The sequence below is a fragment of the Lontra canadensis genome, unplaced genomic scaffold, assembly GCF_010015895.1.
Source record: "Lontra canadensis isolate GAN:19392208 unplaced genomic scaffold, GSC_riverotter_1.0 scaffold135, whole genome shotgun sequence".
Classification (NCBI taxonomy): Eukaryota; Metazoa; Chordata; class Mammalia; order Carnivora; family Mustelidae; genus Lontra; species Lontra canadensis.
In genome coordinates this window covers 1897164-1922669 of record NW_022631129.1, presented here as the reverse complement: position 1 = coordinate 1922669, position 25506 = coordinate 1897164, and the positions used below count along the sequence as shown (strand labels likewise).

The window sequence follows — 25506 nt, the reverse complement described above, 5'->3', positions numbered from 1 at the left end:
TGTTCCCTCTCTTGCTGTGTCTGTCAAATAATAAAAATTTTTTAAAAACCTACTATTAATATATTAAAAGTTTAATAACAAGAAAATAACATTTTTGTCAGATATGAATAAAAAAGGGAAAATAAAACACTCATTGTTCCCTGATAAACCATGCCACTTGGGGAATACTTCCTTTATTAGATGAAAACACTTTACTGCTAATTTTTTATTTAGAAATACCATCTGAATATTAAATTATTCTGATAATGGCCTTTTACTTTTCTTTGGTTTAAAGACGTCATCCTTATAATTTACATATCCCTTTCCCACACACATTGCCCACCTTTCCCACAGAAATTATTTACCTCATTACATAGGTCATTTTAGTATTTCATGAGGTCATGTGACATATTCTTCAAACTTCTCACATTGCTTATGCACCTACCAAGGATTTAAAAAATATATATATTTCTTCTATTCCTCACTGTTCGCCTCCCCCCTCTCCTTTCCTATTCCCCTTCTTCTCGCTCCTTCTTCTGCTTCTTCTTCTCTTTAAAATATATGTTAAAAAATAAAATTTATGTTAATTAATGGAGTTTCATTTTCATCTTGAAAGAAAAAATAATACTAAAAGATTAAAAAAAAAAAAACATAGAGCTGCTTCATGCTCTACCCTTCCTGACTTTCCATTCTCTACATTCTGTTATTTATCTTCCCATTCCTAAAATACTTCTATGCAAAAATTTTTTGGATCAGCCATTGTAAGATAATGCATAATAGTGCCTACCAGAGATGACTAGAATTTAGTTTTCTACTTGTAAGGTTTTATAGGCGAGATAAACACAATACCAGGCGAGGTAGGCACAAGGCAAGATTTATTAAAGGCACCCTTGGGCGAGGTTTCGCAACTCCGGAGAGGAGTCGGGGAAGTCGCGCCAGGAGGGGGTTGAGTGGATCTTTTATCTGGGTTAAGAGAGGGAATAGGTTCACAGCCATATAAGGTACGGTATTCGGGGACTGGTGGGTTGGGGGAGTCCTGATGTTCCGGTTTCTTGCATAGGTATCGGGTTACTTGTGGAGACGTGACCTGGGCCTACATCCTTATGGTGGGAGAGTCAAGGGTTAGGAAAGTGGGGTGGCCTGGAAGATGGTGGTCCGTTGGTCATTTCTATTGTTTCTCTGCATTCCTGGAGCCGCCAACCCAACACTACAACACTACTAACTGCTTTTCCTTGTGTATTCTCCACTCCCATTCTCCCCAAACAATTACAAAACAAAATTTGATCAAATATATATTTCCTGCTTACAATGTTATAATCATGTGATAACTGAACTCTGTAAAATTTCCTAGTGTGATTTGCTTAATTTTGGGGAAGGAGAATAAAAATTCTGTTTGTTCAGGAGGTAACTGCTTTCTTTAAAAAATGTAATGTCATATCCTAGCATCACAGTATTTTATCAGTAATTCTGATTGAATCAAAATCTTCTCTAGGTTTGAGTTCTTCAATAGTCCCTTTTGGCCATCTTCCTCAGATTTGCTTTCCCTTCATCTACTCATGGGCTGTCCACTGATTGGACCTGGAGTCTCCCTACACCATCATCCTAGGAAGCCCCTTCCTCTCTTTCTTGTGTTGACTTCCTCATCTCTAGACCAGTCCTTCCCAGTCTTAGGCATTCTCTTCCCTTATTTTGGTGGAGCACATTCTCCAAGAACTTCCTAAAGAATGTTCCATAGAAAGTACATTCTTCACTCTCTTACGCTGGCAATAATTTCACCTCAGAGTTGTACAAATATTAATCTATTGCTGGCTAGATTCTGTTATTGCATGTGGATGGGCTCTATCTCATCCTTATTTATGATGATTTAATTGTGACTACTTCTTGCCTCAACTCCTTTACTCCTTGCCACAATCAGAAAAATTACTTTCCCTTTAAATTTTGTAATGTTATGATCCTGTGTTTTAAATACAAGTATTATCTGTTTTTTTTTTTTTTCTTTCATTATGCCAGGCACTAGGCAATTGTTAACTATCTGGAAGGTCAAGGTTTCAGATAATAAAAATTTGTCTTCTATTATTCCTTTTTAAAATATACCCACGGTAGTCTTAATGTGTTAAGCATAATGCTAGTCTAATAGGTTTCTACACGTAAGTTTACAAACATTTGTATCTTAATGAAAGAAGATATAACTCAAAAGTTGATTTGTACACAGTGTAGTGTCAATGAATTTAACATATGTCTGTTCTTACATGCATCTATACACATGTTCCCAAACACTTCTATTTTAATGAAAGAATATGCATGAAATACGCATTATATGTAATAGAGTTTCACTGAGTCAGTAGCAGGAATACTGTAAAGTGCTTCCACACATACCTTTATAAATACTTATATCATAATGAATAAAGATGTTATATGAAAGAAGTTATATACACAGTGTATTGCAATCTTTTGAGCATCTGGTTATTCCCATATACTTCTACATGTATGTTTACATTTTAATGAAAGAAAATGTTACTTGAAAGAAGGTTTATGCACAATACAGTTTCACTGAGTTAAGCATGTGACTATTCCCATATGATTCTACACATATGTTTATGAACACTTACAATAACAAATAAAGGTATTGTTGGAAAGATGCATTATACACAGAGTAGTTTTAATGAGTTAAGCATAATGCTACTCCTATATGCTTCTACATGAGTTATGTACCCCTATCTTAATAAATGAAAATGTCATTTAAAACACGTATTATACAAAGTGTAGTTTCAATGAGTTAAGCGTAAGGCTATTCACATATGCTTCTAAATATAAGTTTACATACACGTCTGTCTTAATGAAGAAAATGTTATTTGAAGAACACAGTGTGTACATTGTAGATCTAGAGAATTAAGCCTACTGCTATATCCATTTGTTTCTACACAGAACTTTACAAACACTTTTTTAAAGTTTTTATTTAAATTCCAGTTAGTTAGCATACAGTGTAAAATTATTTCAGGTGTACAATATAGTGGTTCAACAGTTTTATACAACACCCAGTACTCATCACAAGTGAACTCCTTATTCCCCATTACCCATTAACCTATCCCATTAACCTAACCCATCCACCTCCATTCTGGTAAGCATCAGTTTATTCTCTGTAGTTAAGTTTCTTGATTTGTCTCTCTCTCTCTCTCTCTCTTTTTCAACTTTGCTCTTTTATTTTGTTTATATAATTCCACATATGAGCAAAATCATATGATATTTGTTTTTCTCTGTCAGATTTATTTCACTTAGCATAATACTCTTTAACTCCATTCATGTCATTGCAAATGGCAGGATTTCATTCTTTCTTTTATGGCTAAGTAATATTCGTGTGTGTGTGTGTGTGTGTGCGCGCGTGCATGCGCGTATATATAATACTTATTTATCAATTCATCAGTCAGTGGGCACATAAGCTGTTTCCATAATTTTGCTATTGTAGATAATGCTGCTATAAACATCTGGGTACATGTATCCCTTTAAAATAGTATTTTTATATTCTTTGGGTGAATACCTAGTAGTGTGATTCCTACATCATAATGTAGTTCTACTTTTAACTTTTTGAGGAAACTCCATACAGTTTTCCACAGTGGCTGCAATAGTTTGCATTCCCACCAGCATTGCAAAAGGATTTCCCTTTTACCACATGCTTACCAGTACCTGTTCTTTTTTCTGTTATCAATTGTAGCCCATTCTGACAGGTATAAGGTGATACTACATTGTAGTTTTGATTTTCATTTCCCTCATGATCTGTGATATTGAGCTTCTTCCATGTGTCTGTTGGCCATTTGTATGTCTTCTTTGAAAAATGTCTATTCATGTCTTCTGCTCATTTTTAAATTGGATTATATGTTTTTTGAGTGTTGAGTCATATAAGTTCTTTACATATTTTTGATACTAACCTCTTATCAGATACGCCATTTGCAAATATCTTCTCCCATTCCATTGGTTGCCTTTTAGTTTTATTGATTATTTCCTTCACTGTGCAAAAACCTTTTATTTTGATGAAGTCCAAACAGTTTATTTTTGCCTTTGTTTCACTTGCCTCAGGAGACATATCTAGAAAGAAGTTGCTATGGCTGATGTCAGAGAAGTTACTGCATATTCTTTTCTAGGATTTTTATGATCTCAGATATCACATTTAGGTCTTTAATCATATTTATATGTATGGTCTAAGAAAGTGAGCCAGTTTCATTCTTTTTGCATGGTGCTGTTCAGTTTTTCCAACACTATTTATTGAATAGACTGGCTTTTTTCCACTGGATATTCTTTCCTGCTTTACTGAATATTAATTGATAATATAATTGTGGTTTCATTTCTGAGTTTTCTTCTGTTCTATTGATTTATATTTTTGTGCCAGTACCATGCTACATACCACATACTACAGCTTTTTAAAATAACTTGAAATCTGGAATTATGATACTTCCAGGTTGTCTTTTCTTTTTCAAGATTGCTTTGGTGATTTGGGGTCTTTTGTGGTTCCATAGAAATTTTAGGATTGTTTGTTCTAGCTCTGTGAAAAATGTTGTTGGCATTTGGATAGGGATTGCATTAATTATGTAGATTGTGTTGGGTAGTATAGATGTTTTAACAGTATTTTTTCTTCCAATCCATGAGCATGGAATGCCTTTCCATTTCTTTGTGTCCTCTTCAATGTCTTTCATCAGTGTTTTATAGTTTTTAGAATACAGGTCTTTCACCTCTTTGTTAGATTTATTCCTAGGTATCTTACTGTTTTGAGTGCAATTGTAAATGCAATAGATTTCTTAATTTTTCTTTCCACTGTTTCACTATCGGTATACAGAAACTCAAGAGATTTCTGTACATTGATTCTGTATGGTATAACTTTACTGAATTTGTGTTATCAGTTCTAGAGGATTTTTAGTGGAGTCTTTTGGGATTTCTATATATATATAGTGTCATGTCATCTACAAATATTGGAAGTTTAACTTCCTCTTTGCCAACTGGGATGCTTTTTATTTCTTTTTGTTGTCTGATTGCTGTGGCTAGGACTTCCAGTAATACGTTAAATAAATGTGGAGAAAGTGAACATTCCTTTTTGCTCCTGACCATAGAGGAAAATCTCTCAATTTTTTCTCCATTGAAGATGATATCAACAATGGGTTTTTCATATATGCTCTTTATATGTTGAGGTATGTTCCCTCTAAACCTACTTCATTGAAGATTTCTATCATAATTGTCTAATGATTTTTCTGCATCTATTGAAATGATCATACATTTCTTACGTTTTCTTTTACTGATGTGATATATTGCAATGAGAGATTTGTGAATATTGAACCATGTTTGCAACCTAGGAATGAATCCCACTTGATCATGGTGAATGATTCTTTTAATGTATTGTTGGATTTGGTTTCCTAGGAGCTTATTGAGAATTTTTGTATCTCTTTTCAGTAGGAATATTGGCCAGTAATTCTTTTTTTTTTTTATTGTGGAGTCTTAATCTGGGTTTGGTATCAAGGTAATGCTGATATCATAGAAAGAATTTGGAAGTTTTTCTTCCCTTCTTACGTTTTTTAAATACTTTGAGTAGAGTAGATATCAAATCTTCTTTAAATGTTTAGTAGAATTTGCCTGTGATGCCAACTGGTATTGAACTTCTGTTTGGAGTTTTTTGAGCATTGATTAAATTTCTTTAGATGTTATCCATCTATGCTAGTCTTCTAGTTATTATTGTTTCAGAGTTTATATAGTTCCAGGAATTTATCCATTTCTTCCAAGTTGTCTAATGTGTTGACATATAGTTAATATTCTCTAAGAATTGTTTGTATTTCTGTGTTGTTGGTTGTTATTTCTCTGTTTTCATTTGTGATTTTGTTTGTTCATTTGTTTTTGTTTTTGTTTTTGTTTTTATAAGCCTGGCTAGAGGTTTATCAACTTTTAAAATTTTTTCAAAAAACCCGGTCTTGGTTTCATAGATCTGTGTTGTTTTTTTTTTTTCCTATATCTTTTATTTCTACTCTAATCTTTATTATTTCCTTCCTTCTGCTGGCTTTAGGCTTCATTTGTTGTTCTTTTTCCAGCTCCTTTAGGTGTTTAGGTATAAAGTTAGGTTGTTTATTTGTGGTTTTTGTTTGTTTGTTTTTCATTTTGTTTTGCTTTGGTTTGTTTTTGCTTCATGAAGTAAACCTATATTGCTATCTTGCCTCTTAGGATGGATTTTATTGCATCCCAAAGGTTTTGGACTACTATGTTTTCATTTTCATTTGCTTCCATGTACTTTTTGATTTATTCTTTGCTTTCATGGTTGGCACACTCATTGTTTAGTAGCATGTTGTTTAACCTCCATACATTTGTGGTCTTTCCAGACTTTTTTCTTATGGTTGACTTCAGTTTCATAGCATTGTGGTCAGAAAAGCATGTACTATGACTGTGATGCTGAGGCTTGTTTTATGGCCTAGTATGTGGTCTGTTCTGGAGACTGTTCCATGTGCACTTGAAAAGAATGTGTATTCTGCTGGTTTAGGATGAAATGTCCTGAATATACCTGTTAAGTCCCTGTGGTCAAAAATGTGTCATTCAAAGCCATTGTTTCCTTGATGTTTTGTTTAGATGATCTTTCCACTGATATAAGTGGAGTGTTAAAGTCCCATAATATTACTGTGTTATTATCAATCAGTTCCCTTATGTTTGTTATTAACTGTTTAATACATAATGATGCCCCCATGTTGGATGTATAACTATTTACAATTGTTATATCGTCTTATTGGATTGTCCCTTTTGTGATTATGTAGTGCCCTTCTTTGTCTCTTCTTATAGTCCACGTTTTAAAAATCTATTTTCTCTGATAGAAGTATTGCTACTCTGGCTTTCTTTTGACATCCATTTGCATGATAAATGTTTTTCCATGACCTCACTTTCAATCTGTGTGTATCTTTAGGTCTAAAATGAATTTCTTGGAGGCAGCATATAGATGAAGCTTTTTTTTTTTTTTAACCATTCTGAAGCCCTTTATCTTTTGATTGGAGCATTTAGTCCATTTACATTGAAAGTAATTATTGATAAATATATATTTATTGCCATTTTATTACTTGTCTTTCTTTCTGGAGATTTTCTCTGATGATTCTTGATTTTGTCACTTTTGGTCTCGCCTTTGAACTCAAAGTGTCCCCTTTGATATTTCTTGCAAGGCTGGTGTAGTGGTCCTTTAGTTGTTTGTCTAGGAAACTCTTTGTCTCTCCTATTTTGAATAATAGCTTTCTGGGTCAAGTATTCTTGGGTGCAGATTTTTCCTATTTAGCACTTTGACTATATCATGCCACTCCCTTCTGGAATGCTACATTTGTGTTGAGAAATGTCCAACTACGTGTTTTCCCTTATATATAAAGGACTTTTTTTTTTCTTCTTGCTGTTTTTAACATGTTTTCTTTATTATTATATTGTACAAATTTAATTACAATATGTCTTCATGTTGGCCTGTTTTTTATTTTGATGTGAGTTCTTTGTGTCCCCTGAATCTAGATGTCTGTTTCCTTCCTCAGGTTAGAGAAGTTTTGAGTTATTATTTCTTCAAATAAATTTTCTGCCCCCCTTTCTCTCTCTCTTCTTCTTCTGGGACTCCTTTAATATGAATGTTATTATGTTCAATGGAGTCACTGAATTCACTAAGTCTATTCTCATAATCTAGAATTCTTCTTTATCTCTTTTGTTCAGCTTAATGAAGCTTTCAATTAGTTTGCCTTCTAGATTACTAATTCATTCCTCTACTTCTTCCAGCCTGGTGTTCATTGGATCAAGCACATTTCTAATCTCATATATTGCACTCTTCACCTCTTATTGATTCTTTTTTAACTCTTTTATCACTCTGGTAAGGAGTTCACTGATGTCCTCTATTAATTTCTCAGAGCTGGTATCTTTATGCCTCTTGCTTGAAGTGCTCCATGAGAGACGTTACTCGTATCCATTTCACTTTGATCTAGCCATGCTCTTGACTTGTTCTTTCATTTGGGATAATTTCCTCCATCTTGGCATTTATTTTCTGAGTCTATGCCTTCTCTGTGTTAGAAAAGTCAGTTATGTCACCTGCTTTTGAAAGTAATTGCTTCATGAAGATGTCCTGTAGTGCCTGGGGCCTGGTGCTTCCAGGAGTGTCTCCACTGTGTGCACATGAGCTCTGTTCTGTTTTGCCTGCTCTATCCTTCACGCCAGTCATCTGCTGAGGCTCTCCTTGCATGCCATAGTCAGTGTTTGGTCTGTGGCCTGAATGTGGTGAGTTTTAATGAGGTGTGCTCTGGTCTGCTTGTGAAATGAGACTTGTCACCACCTCTACTATAACTGAGGCCCTACAGAATTCTGGTTCAGAGAAGCAGTATTGAGAGGGGTTTGTGAGGGTCCTTCTGGTGGAGGGGTCTGCAGTGCTGGGACTGAGACAAGTGTGACTGAGAAGGGCACTCCTACCAGAGCAGAGGGATAGAGCTTACTGTAGGTAAGTTAGGCAGCCAGTGTCTGTGCTGTGCTGTTTCCCACAGGTGGCTCTGTTTATACTGAAGGTCAGCAGAGGGAAATGACACTGGACAATTCCTGTGTTCCCTGAGAGGTATCTCCATGGAAGCTGCCTCTCAGGGATGTATTCTAAGAAAAGTGAATAATCTCCCCACGGTGGGCCCCACATTCTCTTCAGATTGATGTGTCTAGGTCTAGGGTGTCTGCCTCCAGTTTGTTTGCCTTTCTTCTTTCCAAGAGTAGGGCAGCGCCCTCCAGGCTTTATATCAGCCAAGCTTGCTGACCTTTAAAACTTCAGCCTTTAACCTTTGCTCATTTCATGAAGTCATGTAATTCAACACTTCTCATTTTCCAAGCCAGTGGCTTTGGTGAAATATTCCCCTTGTGCATTACCTTGTCTGTTCCTCTCTCTCTCTCTCTTTCCCTTCTCATTTTTTCCCCACTTCTTACCTTCTTCTATGTGGCCTCTTCTCTCTCTTCAGTTGTGGTGTTTGTTCGTTAGGTCTATTTCTGGAGTATTTAGGATGATTTGATAGTTATCTATTTGTGTTTATGGGAAGAGGTAAGCCACCACCATCTTTCTCTGATGACTTTATTATATTATTTCTTTAATAAATTCTTTCTTCTATGGTATTATCTTTCTCTTATAATTTTATTATAACCTCTTTATATTGTATACATTTTTCTTATTGCACTAGTTTTTAGGAATTTTTTACCAATTTACTCTCCAACTATCTACTAATTTTGAAAAACAAATAAACAAACAATAACTCCAAAGGACTTTCTTGTCCTTGGAATATTCCTCATTAACGGCATCCTGCTATTATTTTGATGACTTAAGAATGTCTCTTCTCTCTCTGAGGACATTACCATTACTTTGAAGTTTTTTTCTGGTCCCACATTGCTTCTAATACCTCTGGTACCATTTCTTCCTATTTGTTTTGGAGTACATTTTTATATAATAGAGGATTTCCTCACTTGTATCTTATTAATATTTAGAAAGGAAGTACTCGTGGATGATTGGAAGCTCTCTGTAGGTCTCACAGTGGAGTGAAGTCTGGGAATCTAGAGGAAGTGCTGCTTGTTAGTATTTCTAGGCCTTTTACTTTGGCTTATTAATTTCACAAGGATTTTTTTTTTTTTTTTTTTTTTTGTCCTTTGCTTGGGAAGTTGCAAACCTGTGGACATATGCTGGAAACCAAATAAGGAAATGGCATTGTGTGCTCACCTTTTATTTCTGTGTCACTGAATCTTGGGTTTTTGATTCAGCCTCCAAAGATCAGGAAATTCCATATTTTATTGGGATGGAGAAAGACAATCACCAGCTCTCTTTGTTTTATGGTGTTTTAACTCCCTCTTCTCTTTTGGACACATTACAAGTTCTTGTCCTAAGCTACCGAGACCCTCTAACTCTTGAGATTCTTCATGGTTCTCCTTATCTAGAACCGTGACAGTCTGAGATATTACCTCACTTGTGAGTTAACAAGTTGCCCTACTACAGTTTCATAGATTCTGGGAGAAGACAGGAGATGCTTGGTTCAAAGACAAAGGACTTTATTATTCAGGTCACTGCAATCATCATAAGTTCCATATTTCCCTCTATTCTCCTTGCTCCCCAAGTTCTGTGGGATAAATGTGAAGCAGTTTGTGTCACAGCTGAGGATCTCTGAAGTTAGGAAACCCCAACATTTTTTTCTCATTTTATTCTATTTCTTTTCAGTGTTCCAGAATTTATTGTTTATGCACCACACCTAGTGCTCCATGCAATACGTGCCCTCCATAATACCTACCACCAGGCTCACTCAACCCCCAACCCCTCCCTTCCAAAACCCTCAGTTTGTTTTTCAGAGTCTACAGTCTCTCATGGTTTGTCTCTCCCTCCGTGTTCCCCCAACTCACTTCTCCTCTCCAACCCCAACATTTTTAATGTCTGCACATATTTTCATGATGTATTTGATGAAGGAATTTCTTAATTTTACAGAAATTCAATTTATCAGTTTGTTCTTTTATGCTTATGTTTCAATGTCCTATTTAAGAGATGTTTGCCTTTCTCCAAATCATGAACATATTTTAAAAATTTTATTCTTGGGATGCCTGGGTGGCTCAGTTGTTAAGCCACTGCCTTCGGCTCAGGTCATGATCCCAGGGTCCTGGGATCAAGTCCTGCATCAGTCTCCTTGCCCAGCAGGGAGCCTGCTTCTCTCTCTAACTCTGCCTGCCACTCTGCTTGCTTGTGCTCTCTCTCCCTCTCTGATAAATAAATAAATAAATAAAATTTTAAAGATATATATATTCTTAAAGTTTTAATATTTTAACATTCACATATATGTCTATAATCTACTTCAACTTGATTTTTGTCTATGACATGAGGTAGGAGTCAAGGTTAATTTTTTCCCCCACTATGATATCCATTTGCTCCATGACCACGTATTAGAAAAACTATCTTAAACAATGCATAGAATCCTGAAAACTGGGAGCATGTTTCAGTACTTAATATGTTCTACTTTAATGAACTACAGAATGTGAGACCAGATGCAGCTGCCATTATTGTGTATTTACCAAATGGTGATTGGGCTATTCAAAGGAAAAAAATAAATAAAAGATCTGTTTTTAAGGAGGTTATTAAAAAAATGATAGGAATAGACTTTATACATATACTATAATTCATAAAAATGAAGGAAAAATTTATGTAATAAAATAGATAACATGTTTTTTCAACACCTCTTAACTGTTACTGTAGTACTGCAGTTGTCACTTTTGTTCCAAAATATCTGCTCACTAAGGAAAATTAGGGAGCGTGGACAAATTGTACTTCTTGATATATTAAGGAATTTCCTAAGAGATCTCAATCAAAGAAAAAGAGCACCAGGAAAGGCAAATTGGATTCATTTACAAAGTTTTGGTTAATACACATGAATGATCATTCTGAGTATGGTATCTGACACTCCCTTTCTTCTATGGTACCTGAAGAGATGTGGGAGGCAGAGGTTAAAGCTATCACTGAAACCATTGTAGGATATTGGGGCCCTTGCAGCCCCAATTTATAATTTCTTAAGCCAGGGTCTACACAAAAGGGTGAAGTTAATTCTTTCTCACTTTGCTACTAACCACTGTGCAGTTTTGGTCCTCTGAGAGCTACAGGACAAGTGAGCTAATTATAATGTCACCTTTTGAAGATTTTTTTTTTTTTTTGACAGATGGAGATTACAAGCAGGCAGACAGGCAGGCAGAGAGAGAGACAGGAGGAAGCAGGCTCCCTGCTGAGCAGAGAGCCAGATGCAGGGCTAGATCCCAGGACCCTCGGATCATGACCCGAGCTGAAGGCAGAGGCTTTAACCCACTGAGCCACCCAGGCACCCCTATAATGGCACCTTTTGGACATGGCAGGTGCCAGATCAGATGGCAGTACCCAGCAACAAAGGAAATCATATACAATGGATAAAGCTTGTCAAATGTATCTAGTATTTTCTAGACTAGGATTAGAGGAAAGACTAGCGTTACATTTTAACTGTCCAGGGAGCAAACTGGGCTTGTTCTTTCTTCATCTCTCTCTCTCTCTCTCTCTTTCTTAAAAATGTTTTTATCTATTCATTTGAGAAAGAGAGAGCATGGACAGGGGGAAGGTCAGAGGGAGAGGGAGAAGCAGACTTTCTGCTGACTAGGGAGCTCAATGTGAGGGAGGCTCTGTCCCAGGACCCCAGGATCATAATCTGAGTTGAAGGCAGATGGTTAACTGACTGAACCAGCCAGTGCCCCATTATTTATTTATTTTTAAATATTTATTTATTTGTTTGTTTGTTTGTTTGTTTATGTATTAATTTGCTTTAAAGAGAGAGTGAACATGAGTGGAGGGAGGGGCAGAAGGAGAGGGAGAGAATCTCAGACTTCCTCATTAGTGCACAGCCCAACTTGGGGCTCGATCTCATGACTCTAAGATCATGACTCTGAGATGATGACTTGAGCTGAAACCAAGAGTTGGATGCTGAACCAACTGAGTCACCCAGGCGTCCCTAGGATTGTTCCTTAGATGTGTCAAACATCTCTTTGAGGCTCTTAGATATAGATTATGAGCAGGAGAAGGGTTGGCATGAGGAAGAATAAGGATCTAGTTAGCAGCTAGGATAAAGGACAAATAGAAAACTATCTTGAACATATAAATGTAAGGCATCATTATTATTGGATTTAAAACATTTAAATTATCTTACCTATTTGATTCTCTTAACCCAAGAGTTTGCAGGCAGTTTTCCTAAAATGAAAAAGAAGGAATCAAATGGAGGTTAAGAGATTTGCCTACTATTTTAGTAGTCAATCCAGGTCTGGTGGAGCCTAGATATATGGAAATCATTCTCTAACTCGTGCCTCTGATTCTCTGCAGTCTCACTCTTTTCACATGCCTTCTCACCCTAAATCCCTCTCAACAATCCTGACCCATCAGCCTACCAATACCACTCTCAGGCAAATTCTGCTGAAAAACACTGCTCTTACTATATTTCTACTCTATTCAACATATGCAGAGACTCCCCACTGGCTCCTAGATTACTTATGAATGTCAAAAAAAAAAAAAAAACTTTTATTTATAAAGAAATAGTTGTGTGCTAATTTGAACAGCTAGATTGTACAAAAAATGGCTTGAAAAATCCCTTTTGATATCCTTAAAGAGCTGGATTCCATTATATATGTCTTGCTCTCTCTTCAGAACTTCTTAACCTCAGACTGGAGTTGAGAAGAAATATTGCTTATGTTCCCTCAAATCATTCTTGGACACCAGATATTATGCTGGACCTCTGAGCAAATAAGCACGTTACTTGTAACAGTGCCCAAGGAAAGATAGAGCTGTGGGTTATGAAAGTTCCTTCCACATGGCATCCCTTTACTCCTGCAATCTCCAGTTTCTCAGTTGTTCACATGTTTTCATAGTCTAAGTCATAGTGAGCTAAGTTTGATTCATCATAGACTGATCTATATTAACTCTTAACTTTTCCAAATTTACTTTCTCTTTCTCTCTCTCTCTCCACACACACATACACACACACACACATGCACACACACACACACAGAGACATTCCTTTTTGCTAATATGTTGAAAATAAGTTGCAGGCATCACAGAATGTCACCTCTGAATATTTCAGATTCCCTACTTATGAATGAAAGCTCTACTCCCTACTCACAATACCACTAAAATAAAGTTATCATTTAGTATCTAATCTATGGTCAAAAATTTTCCAGTTGCACTTGAAATGTCTTCCATAGCTATGTTATTTTGATCCAAGAATCAAGGTTCACAGCCAACACTAATTATGTCTCTTCAGTCACTTCGTTATTATTAATATTAGTATTATTTAATAAACATATAATGTATTTTTATCCCCAGGGGTACAGGTCTGTGAATCGACAGGTTTACACACTTCACAGCACTCACCATAGCACATGCCCTCCCCAATGTCCATAACCCCACCCCCATCTCCTAAACCCCCTCCCCCCAGCAACCCTCAGTTTGTTTTGTGAGATTAAGAGTCACTTATGTTTGTCTCCCTCCCAATCCCATCTTGTTTCATTTATTCTTCTCCTATCCCCTTAACCCCCCATGTTGCATCTCCACTTCCTCATATCAGGGAGATCATATGATAGTTGTCTTTCTCCGATTGACTTATTTCGCTAAGCATGATACCCTCTAGTTCCATCCACGTCGTCGCAAATGGCAAGATTTCATTTCTTTTGATGGCTGCATAGTATTCCATTGTGTATATATACCACATCTTCTTGATCCATTCATCTGTTGATGGACATCTAGGTTCTTTCCATAGTTTGGCTATTGTAGACGTTGCTGCTATAAACATTGATTGGGATTTCATCAAGATCAAAAGCTTTTGCACAGCAAAGGAAAAGTTAACAAATCCAAAAGACAACTAACAGAATGGGAGAAGATATTTGCAAATGACATATCAGATAAAGGGCTAGTGTCCAAAATCTATAAATAACTTAGCAAACTCAACACCCAAAGAACAAATAATCCAATCAAGAAATGGGCAGAAGACATGAACGGACATTTCTGCAAAGAAGACATCCAGATGGCCAACAGACACATGAAAAAGTGCTCCATATCACTGGGCATCAGGGAAATACAAATCAAAACCACAATGAGATATCACCTCACACCAGTCAGAATGGCTAAAATTAACAAGTCAGGAAATGACAGATGCTGGCGAGGATGCGGAGAAAGGGGAACCCTCCTACACTGTTGGTGGGAATGCAAGCTGGTGCAACCACTCTGGAAAACAGCATGGAGGTTCCTCAAAATGTTGAAAATAGAGCTACCCTATGACCCAACAATTACACTACTGGGTATTGACCCTAAAGATACAAAAATAGTGATCCGACGGGGCACATGCACCTGAATGTTTATAGCAGCAACGTCTACAATAGCCAAACTATGGAAAGAACCTAAATGTCCATCAACAGATGAATGGATCAAGAAGATGTGGTATATATACACAATGGAATACTATGCAGCCATCAAAAGAAATGAAATCTTGCCATTTGCGACGACGTGGATGGAACTAGAGAGTATCATGCTTAGCGAAATAAGTCAATCGGAGAAAGACAACTATCATATGATCTCCCTGATATGAGGGAGAGGAGATGCAATATGGGGGGTTAAGAGGGTAGGAGAAGAGTAAATGAAACAAGATGGGATTGGGAGGGAGACAAACCATAAGTGACTCTTAATCTCACAAAACAAACTGAGGGTTGCTGGGGGGAGGTGGGTTTAGGGGATGGGATTATGGACATTGGGGAGGATATGTGCTAAGATGAGTACTGTGAAGTGTGTAAACCTGTCGATTCACAGACCTGTACCCCTGGGGATAAAAATATATTATATGTTTATTAAAAATAAAATAAAATAAAATAAAAAAATATATTAGTAGGATTGCAAAATGTGGCTGAGAAGTCCTGACAACAGTGCTCAGAGTGTGATAAACACTTGCTGTATAAATGCATGCAGTTGCCTAGTTTAGGAGATTGAAGTGTTCGTTATTTCAAGTACTATAACTTAACTCCAGTGAGCCTCAGTTACCTTACTGAAGAGATGGTTGGTCATACAGATAAAGAACAAGGTTTACAGTTAGACAGACCTGGGTTTGTGGTTCAGCTAAGCCACCTGTTAGCTGTATCACCAAAGGAAAACTAGTTACAGTTAGTTACAAGAGTCCATTTATGACATCCTCTTAATGCAATGCCTTGTAAGCAGTTAAAAAAGAATTATTGAGGGGTGCCTGGGTGTCTCAGTGGGTGAGAGCCTCTGCCTTCAGCTCGGGTCATGATCCCGGGGTCCTGGGATCAAACCCCGCATCAGGCTCTCTGCTCAGTGGAGAGCCTGCCTCCTCCTTTCTCTTTATCTGCCTGCCTCTCTGCCTACTTGTGATCTCTGTCAAATAAATAAAAATAAATAAATAAATAAATAAATAAATAATTATTGAATAAATGGAATCCTGAAAATGGTCAAAGAAAGATGAACTGGAAGACAGCACTCTCACTTTATTTAAATGAATGTGAACAAGGCACTTGACCCCTCTCTGATTCACTTTTCTCATATGAAAGTGTAAGGATCAATGAAATAATGCTTGTAAATAGAGTAGCATGCTTAAACTTATTTGGCTCTCAATAAATGTTAATTTTAATACATTATAATAAATAATAATTCAATAAGACATGGTGCATAATGTTCCTGGTGGAGCTGGTGTGCAGTAAACATCCAATAAATGATATTTGTCAGTCATCATCACTGTTGTTGTCATCATTCTTCTTATCATACTACATTTTCCAATTCCAAAATCATTCCTTTTGATAGAAAAGGCATAGATAGTATTTGAAATAGACTTAAACTCAGAAAAGGGGAAATCCAATGACTAGCTAGAGGCAGGTAATTCTTCCAGCTATTTCCAAGGCTGGAATTTAATCAAGGACAACAGTATTCTGGATTTTTACTTTATTTCACTCTGTGTGTGTGATATTCCTTAGTTTACTGTTGAAGACTAGAGAACATCTTTTTCACTTATGATCACTATCCTACTCAATGGATCCTCTGTTATTTTTCAGAAAATAGGGAAGAACCATGAAAAATGATTAGAGAGCTCACTGGGAATTTCAAGGAGCAAAAAGGCAAGTTGTAAGCTTCTAGGACAATTGTCCCAAGGGAGACACCTGTGACAATGACCTTTGCTTAAGATTTTAGAATTTTCTCAATGCCTAATAATTCCTCTTTATCCCTATTACTTTACTGTGTGCTTACACTTCATCTCTCCCACCCTGTCTCCTTTCTTCCACAGGTATTTTCACTCTTATTCTTAATTTTCTCTTGGAAACTCTTTTCATCTTTGAGAACAACTTTAGCTCTTCCATCCCTAGTTATATTTTTACCTCCCCTCCTCTCTTGCTTTTAATTCTTAATATATAAATTTGAATAATATTTTAAATGTTTTATACATTAGAGAAGATTTTCACATCTCTTAGAAAAAGTGAATTTATAATCTTTTGTTACTCTTCTCTGTGATCCTTGAGTTGTTTTTTTCCCCTCTCTGATTAGTAATTTTCATTTTTTGGAGAGTAGAAAAATATATTTTACCCTGAAGACAATGTTTTTGTTTAAATAGGTGACTTTATGTGAATTTGCTTATGATTAAAAAATATATTACACATGCATACCTATGCTAGACCTATTTTATGAGTACACAGTTACAACATGCGATCCCTACTGGGTGTCGGAAACTATCGTAGGTTCTGTATTTATCATTTCCGAGTCTCATTCCACAATGAGCCTTCAAACAAAATTTTTGCCCATATTTTTCAGATAAGAAAACTGTTGTTTACAAAGATAATTATTTGGGGGAGCACAAGACTGAGAAGTGGCAGAGAGTAGCTTCAACCCAATGATAGCTGAGTTTAAACTTCCTCTCACTGGGGGATACTGAAGTATGTCTGGAAAAGCAGAAAACCCCAGGGTTGGCATAGGGTTTTCATGTACTTCTAACAAAATTTATCTTAAAAAAAGTTTATATTAAAACACGTAGTATGTGTTATATGATAGACTGCAGATTTTTCATGAGTTTTAAAGCTACCATAGGTAACTTCAAAGACATCAATGACAGCAATACTTTTGTGGGTTTCTTCATGAATTTTTTTAACTTTTCATTTTGAAATAACTATAAGATATGCTCAGGTAAATAACTATTTAAAATAAAATACATCTGTTTTATTTTATTTACATATATCAAATAAATGTATTTTACTTTAAATAATTATAGGAAAATGCAACAGTAGTGTAGAGAAGTCCTGTGTATCCCTCACCCAGTTTCCCCCCAAATTTGCATTTTATATAACTACAGTGTCAAAACCAGGAGATTGGGATTGTTATAGTGTGTGGGTGGACATAGTTTAATGCCATTTTATCACATGTTTATATTTCTGTACCCAAAATTTCAATGAAGATACAAAGCCATTCCATCACCCTATTCCATCATCACAAAGATCTCTCTCCTGCTGCCTTTTTATGGTCATACCCTGCATTTCTAATCCCCAACAACTGCCAATCTATTTTCCATTTCTACACTTTTCTTCCTTTAGGGCATGTTATATAAGTGGAATCACACATTATGTGACCTTATGAGATAGGCTTTTTTTTTCCCTCTCACTCCACACAAAGTCCTTAAGTACTATCCAAGTTGTAGAGTGAATAACTAGTTTATTTCTTTTTACTGCTGAGTGATATTCCATAGTATGGATGTACCACAGACTCCTTAACTATGTACTTGCTGAGAGAAATTTTAGTTGTTTCCAGTTTTGGGCTATTACAAATCAGGTAACTATGAACATTATTATACTAGCCTCTTAGGGCTGCTAACACAAAATGCCACAGACTGGGTAGCTTGAAAAACATAAATCTATTTTCTCATAGTTTTGGAGACCAGAAGTTCCAGATCAAGGTGCTGTCAACGTTGGTTTCCGATGTTCGTAGCTTGTACACAGAACCTTCTCACTTTGTTCCCACATGAACTTTCCTTTTGGAGAAGGGTGGGGGGGGGGCGGAGAGAGAGAAAGAGGTATTAAAAAAATTCTATATCTAAGGAAAACATCTTTCAAAAATGAAGGTGAGGGTAAGATACTCTATGATTAATGAGTGAGAGAATTCATTATTTGCAGGGATAAACTATAAGAAACATGAAAAATTTTTTCATGCTGAAGGAAGGTTATACTAAATGGAAGTTGTTCACTGAAGGATTGAAGAGCTCAGATAAATGTAAATATATAGGGAAATTTAAAACACTTCTTATTTCTTAATATCTTCAAAAGGCAATTGGCCATTTAAAGAACAAGTAATAATAATGTAGAATTAAGTTTATAATATATATGGAAATAACATGGTACATAGCACAAAGGATATACTCCTAAGTTTCTAATATCATATGTTATGTAGATAATATAATACTAGTTTATAGTAGATTCTGATAAAAGATGCATATTATAAAGCATAGAGCCACCAATTAAAAAAAAAAACACAAAGAGGTGTAGCTTAAAAGCAAATAAGGGAGATACAGTGAAATATGAAAAAATACTTAGTTGATCCAAAAGAAGACATCAAAGAACTATAAGGACCAGAGGACAGATAGAAAAAATAGAGAACAAATAACAAGACAGAAGACAAATAGAAACATACCAATAATCACATCAAATGTAAATTGACCAAATACTCAAATTAATTACCTAATACATTCATTTTTCAATAGCAGTATTAGCACTCTTGATTATTTTGAAATCATTACAGTGGAATCATGTAAAGAATGTGAAAAATAAGATGTGTGAAAGAAATAAGATTTCATTTTCATTTTGTTAGCATTTTTTTGCCAATTGTTTTAAATGAGTGTTTAAAATAGGAAGGCTGATGTAAAAAATGTGCCAATTATCAGTATATTATTTATGCATTCCCCAAATAGATTTTGAATCTCTCAACTCAAGCATTTTTCAAATTGAAAATATATAATTACTACTTTCAAGTCTGTCCCTTCCAGATTGGGCTTTTAGCTCTCGCTCTGTAGCTGACTCAGACTTCACCAGGGCGGGTGACAGAAAAGAAAGAGCTGGGCATGGTCTGGTGCTGGGGTGACAAGAGAAGGATAAGAAGAGAGGACTAGTGTCTCAGGGCATAGAAGCCTGGATTACACTGCTCAGAAGTGGGTTGGGTGGGTTTGATGCTAGAGCCAGATCATCATAAGTTTCTCCTAAAATTATAGTCAATAATTTGGTAAGGCAGATGAAGCACCAGTATTTTAGAATCCATGCTCCTAAATTAAGAAATAAATTATAGCTTTGAGATTCTGCATCAATCTTAAATCTTGAAACCCCTTCACTTTAATTAATGATATCTTCTAATATTAAATATAAATTATTTTTCTTCCACTTGGTTCAATCTAACAGCTAGAAATAAAGGAATAGTTTTGCATGTAAGTGTTCTTATAGAGTCATTATTCCTGATAGAAGGGCCCCAAAGTACCGGCCATGCCATTGCCTTTCTCCGCAAGTTGCACGCGCGTGCGCACACGTGCGTGCACGTGTGTGTGTGTGTGTGTGTGTGTGTGTGTGATGTGTATGGAGAACAAGTAATAAGGGAGAGAGAAAAGAGAGAGAAAAAGTGGGAGAAGGAGAGAGAATGTTTTCCTCTCTTGCCACCTGACACAGCATTTCTTACACAGTGTTGGTGCTGAGAAGTGAAGCTTCCTGAGTGCATGGAGTTGTTGACCCTGTGAAATCCTGGAAGACCTTGAGTTCTCAGGTTGATGGATTTCCTGGTTGTAAAATTTTCCTGGGGATTGTCAGCACTGGGTTCCACTCTGACCTTCACTCCCCTTTCCTCCTTTGAAACCCTTTGGCTCAGAGCCATGACTTGTGTGACTTAGACAAGTCACTATCCCGCTCTTTTGCATATTTAACTCCTCTCTGACACTTCTGTTACTACTTCCATGGGGTCTTCTCTGTCTTTCTCTAGCTCCAAGTTTCAACAGGACAGGTGGATCTGGACAGGGTCTTCTGCAGTACTACCTCATTTAGTTAACACATCTAGCAAGAGTGCACCTGCAGTTCCTAACCTCCATGATCCAGAGATGTCCACTGAATCCTTTTTAGTTCAGTGTAACTGCAAGCCCCATCACTTAGTTTAATCCCAGTTATTACTGGGCAGGTACCTTACTCCCCCTCTAGGGACTCAGGGATTTCCATGCTACTCAGACCTTTAGAGAAGGGCCTCTAGTCCACAGCCAGCCTCATTGCTCAGGTCTCTGTACCCAGAAATCCTAGTCGCATTTCTCTTGTGCAAACTGCCGTCTCAGGATTAAGTGGTGAGTCTGGGAATACTGGGCAAAGCATCCAGCCACTCTGTCAGATCAGGGCTGTCAGGTTGCCAGCAGCAGTTTGTACCCCATCATCATCTGGGTGGCCTGAATTTCACTCATTCATGTGTGAATGCACCTAGAGAAATGCTCTTTCTGCTTGTAAACCTCACTCCTGTATTAAGAGAGCAGCACCCCCATCAAACAGACTCATCGCTTGTGACAGAGGCATATAATGCGCCATTCTAAAAGTCTATAATCATTTGCTAGCTCTAAAGCTGATATGTCAGGGCTTTCTTCTTGTTGCATTTTAACTACCTACTTCATTTCAAAATGCTCTGTGTGTGATTCTCTTTATTGATGTAGGGAAATGCTGTATGCAGTTAGGGTCCCATTAGCAGGGAATTATCTGCATTCTAGCAGTGTTCAGAAGATAACCCAAACGCAAATACCCATTATGTCTGCTCCTTTGGCTAGCAATTCCAAGCCATCTGGATATGGTTGGTATGGTTTTATGAAAAAGGGGGATGGTAAGGGGGCAAGGGGAGAGTGGACACCTAGTATGGAAATTCTAAATGACATTCCTTGCTCCAAAGACTGTAAGACTTTATCTTCTACTTGTAGTGTATTTGAGGTTCTTTTCTCTTACAATAATATTTGCAAGAAAATTTTATTTTGAAATGTTTAAATGCATGCAAAACCAGAGAATAGTATAATGAAACTCTGTATGCCCATCACTTGATTCAATAATTATGACTATTTCTCCACACTTTTTCGTGTTTTTACCAAAATACCAAATTTTGGGGGTTTTAATTTCAAACCCAAGCCTCTCATCATTTATCCTTAGGTACTTGAGAACTCATTGTTTAAAAAAAATAAATAAAGGACTTTTAACAGCTAAAACAATGTTATTATACTACCAACAAAATTGCCAGTACTTCTCTGACATCCCATATGTAATGCCCAGTCTACATTCGAAAGTATTTGTGTGGCTTCCTTGCTTAAAGCAGTATCAGACTCCACTATCCCCACTTGGAAATTCCTACATGTATGTTGAATGTCCTTTGTTCTCCAACAGAACCTCCATCTGCTTGTTTTCCATAGCATTTGATGCCAGCAAGCCAGGTCACAGAAATCAGAGGGGTTCCTGCAGGAACAGCCAACAGGGTCCTTTTTTGTGCACAGGACAGAAATCAAACAGGAGCCAGCAGGACATGAAAGCAGAGTTTATTGAAGGTATACAGAGAGATAACAGACAGAGTGTCTGGGAAACTCAGAAAGGAAAGGAATAAGTCTCCTCTTTGGAGTCCGGAGGTTTTACTGAGGATGGTGTTCTGGTGTCCATGTCCTCCCAGGTATCCAGGAACCAGTTAGAACAAAGATGAGGACCTGGTATTATTCCTTGGAGCCAGGGCCTTGGCATTAAGATGTCTAGCTCTGGTGGTCTGGAATCTGCATATGATAGCTTCATCTGGTCATTCTCACCTGGTTCTTCCTTAGATGTTACCTGTTCTGTAGAAATCATTAACTCCTTGTCCCTTATAAGGAGGACATATGCCATTTGCTTTACAAGGCATATGTCAAGTGGGATGGAGGTGCAGGTCCTAGAAGGAACTGAAGCAGGAAAAGGAGAAAAAGCAGATTTTTAGGGAGCCCTTCAGTTTCCTTATCTCACAGTGATCTGCTAAAGAAATTTTGCTCTTTCCTTTCTCACTAGGCCGTTTAACCTGTTCTATTACCCCTCCTTCTGTGCATTGCAAATACTGCATCACATCCGATGCCATCTCTTCCACTTTTAATAGAGCTTCTTGGAGCAAAACTACTTTCCCTCAACCAATTAGAGCTATCTGGTTACCTGGAAAGGTTACTGTATAGGAAATGAAGGATAGATGTGAGATCTCTCCCCCCAGTTGTCAGTTTGCAGAGTGGGTTGTGCTCCAGTTCTCTCCAGTGTTGTCCAATGACTGTTCCCTCTCTCTCCTCCTCCTGCTCCCCAGTCCCCTCTTTCTCTTCCCTTTCCTTTTCTCTCTTTCACTTCTTTCCCTTCTCACCCTTGTACCTTGTTAAATATCATTATAAACTTACTCATTCTTATACATTCAGTGTATTTCAGTCAGTTAAAATGGTTACGTTTTGATTCTCACATATTTCTGTCTTTGGTCAATGGAAGTCCCATTTTAGGGTACAGAGCCGACCACCCCTCAATTAGACAGAGAACACTCTCGATAATGCAAGTCACACAGCGAGGTTTATTTCCAGCTAGCTGGGGTCCAAGTATCTGTCCGGCGCAGCGGGTTTCAGCAAGGACCCCGAGCACTCAAAGCCAAGGGTTTATATAGCATTTTCAAGGCACTTTTTCATAGCTACATACATATCTTGTGCCCCACTTTGACAGTTTAACTTTGTTTATCCTTTTGCCACCCCGGTGTCACCCTGGCGCCATCCTGGCGGTTAAGTGTGATTTAGGTATAGAAGAAATTTAGCTTTATTTACATTTCCTTCTGCCTCATCCTCCCTCAGTTTTATGGTGGGGAGGGGGACCTTAGGCCTTGCGGAACTGAGCCATTTGTCTCTGGAAATTGAGGCATTGAAAAGATAGCCTTTTTGTTGTAAATCACCGGGACATTTGCAAACCAAGGGAAACCCCTGTCTTGCAGGATAGTGATCTCTGCATGTTAACTATTTGTTTTTCTTTTAACATCTGGTCCCTGTGGCATCATTGCCTAACCACCCTGGTGGTATATGATTGAGTTGTTTTTTCAGATTTTAGCTATTTTCTCTTATCTCAAGTCACATATGCTGTGTGGGCTGGTTAGGGATGCTCAGTAAAATGGCTTCCTGGCCTTCAGGATGGCCATTCTTAGGCTAACCCACTCTTACACCATAAGTTGGCTTCTGTGACTTTTCACATGATTCTCCTCAGGATGTCCCAGAATTTTTTTTTTTTTTAACATTTTTTTCTCAAGCCCTGGTATCACTTATCCCTCACCAAAGCTCTGCCCCCATACAGTGGGAATAGCTTTTAGAATACATCATCAGTTACCTATGGGCGGGCTTTCCTATTTGGTTGTACAGTTTCTAGAACCTTCTATGGTTCAGAGATAGGAAGTACACAGTGTCTAAAGAAAGCAGTTGGGACCAAGGGTTAGCCCTAGATTTGTCAGTCTTCCACCAGGCCTTTCCCTGGGGATGGTGGATTTTGCTGTTTGTCTATCTCTCTGGGGTCTTCTGCTTCTGCACTCCTCTTACCCCAGGGAAACTTTGTCTTTCCTGGTCCAGGGCTTCTGCCTACTCAAGGGACACCCTGCTTTTGTGACCATCCACTGTTTGTGACTATCACAGAGCTCCCTGATGCTGTGAGATCCATCAGCCTCTTTGCCAAGCACACTTCCTTCTCTTACCTACAGCTTGGGGTCTCCACTGACTTCTGGTTTTACTATCATTTGCTGACCTATTGACCTGGTTTCTATCAGGGGTCAAATCAACCTTTTGGAAGGATGGAAACTGGTGGGTAGCCTATGGGACCTCAGGTACCCCCTTCATCATCTGTGATCCCAATACCCCATGTTAACCCCACCTGTCAGTTTGGCCACCACAAGTAGTTTAGGGCTCAGTCTATTCCCTGACATTTGTTTGTTTCAAAGATGTTATCCATGAGTTTTCCATATGGTATCCTCATTGATCTGTTTGTCTTGCATTGGGAATTTGGGAAAATCCAGAAACCTTGCAGACACTCTGATCCCACCACCCTATAATGTTTTAAATTAAAATCAGTATATAATTAGACGTAGCCTAGACATATGCCTCTCATGGAGACATTACAGACATGTTCCCAGTGGAGAAGATAAAACAAAGCAAATGCCAGAAAGCAAGGCAAATGGGACCCTGAAGTTTCAACATCCCTCAGGATTGTCCTAAAGAAGGGATGCTTTATTCTCTTTGCCTTACAATGCATCCTGACCTTTGTGCTAAGAATAGTTCAGTTGTTGCTTTAAACATTTCTAGTTCACCTCTAACTGCTGGTTACAATGAAAGAAAAGAGCCATTGTCCCTTCCTCTTAAGCACACCTGCAGAGTCACCCCGCAGAATGGCTTGGAGCAGTGGTCTGGGGCAAACCAAAAAAAGGCTTAGAGAGTAGCTCTTAGCAACCTTGATTTAAAAAGGCTTGGAGCTTAAAGAAAAAAAAAAAAAAAGAAAAAAAAAAGGCTTGGAGCACAAAACTGGTGTTAGGGAAACTTATTTTAGCCTACGTAAATAGACATGCAGAGGAAAATGATAATAAGCAAAAAATTAAAAAAAAATTCTGTAGCTTAAATATGTCTCCTAAGTAAAATTAAACCTGTTCTTTTAATTTTTATTTTATTAAAGTAATTGAAACACAATGTTGCATCAGTTTCAGATGTACACTATAGTGAAAATCTGTTCCTTTTTTTCTTTTAAGAGATCAACACACTCTTTGGTATGCTAATGCAATGCACATACTTATAATAGCAATGTATATAATAATGAATTTCATGAAGACAGCCAGCAGTCAGCATGCTCCCAGCTAACTTGACCACCCACCCCTTTTATACTTATATTTTATACTTGTATTATACTTATATTTTATACTTACATATTTATATTTTATACTTATACTTTATACTTATATATAGTTCAATCCCAAGA

General features: G+C 37.3%; 1 protein-coding gene and 1 non-coding gene across 4 annotated transcripts in view; one reads left to right on the top strand and one right to left on the bottom strand.

Annotated features, from left to right (window-relative positions):
- Positions 1-25506, top strand: part of GABRG3 (gamma-aminobutyric acid type A receptor subunit gamma3) — a 614083-nt gene that overhangs the window by 172300 nt on the left and 416277 nt on the right. The gene's annotated exons all lie outside the window — the stretch shown is intronic.
- LOC116858366 lies at positions 13349-13416 on the bottom strand. Its single transcript, XR_004380895.1, has one exon. It is a non-coding gene; the product is annotated as a small nucleolar RNA SNORD29 (small nucleolar RNA).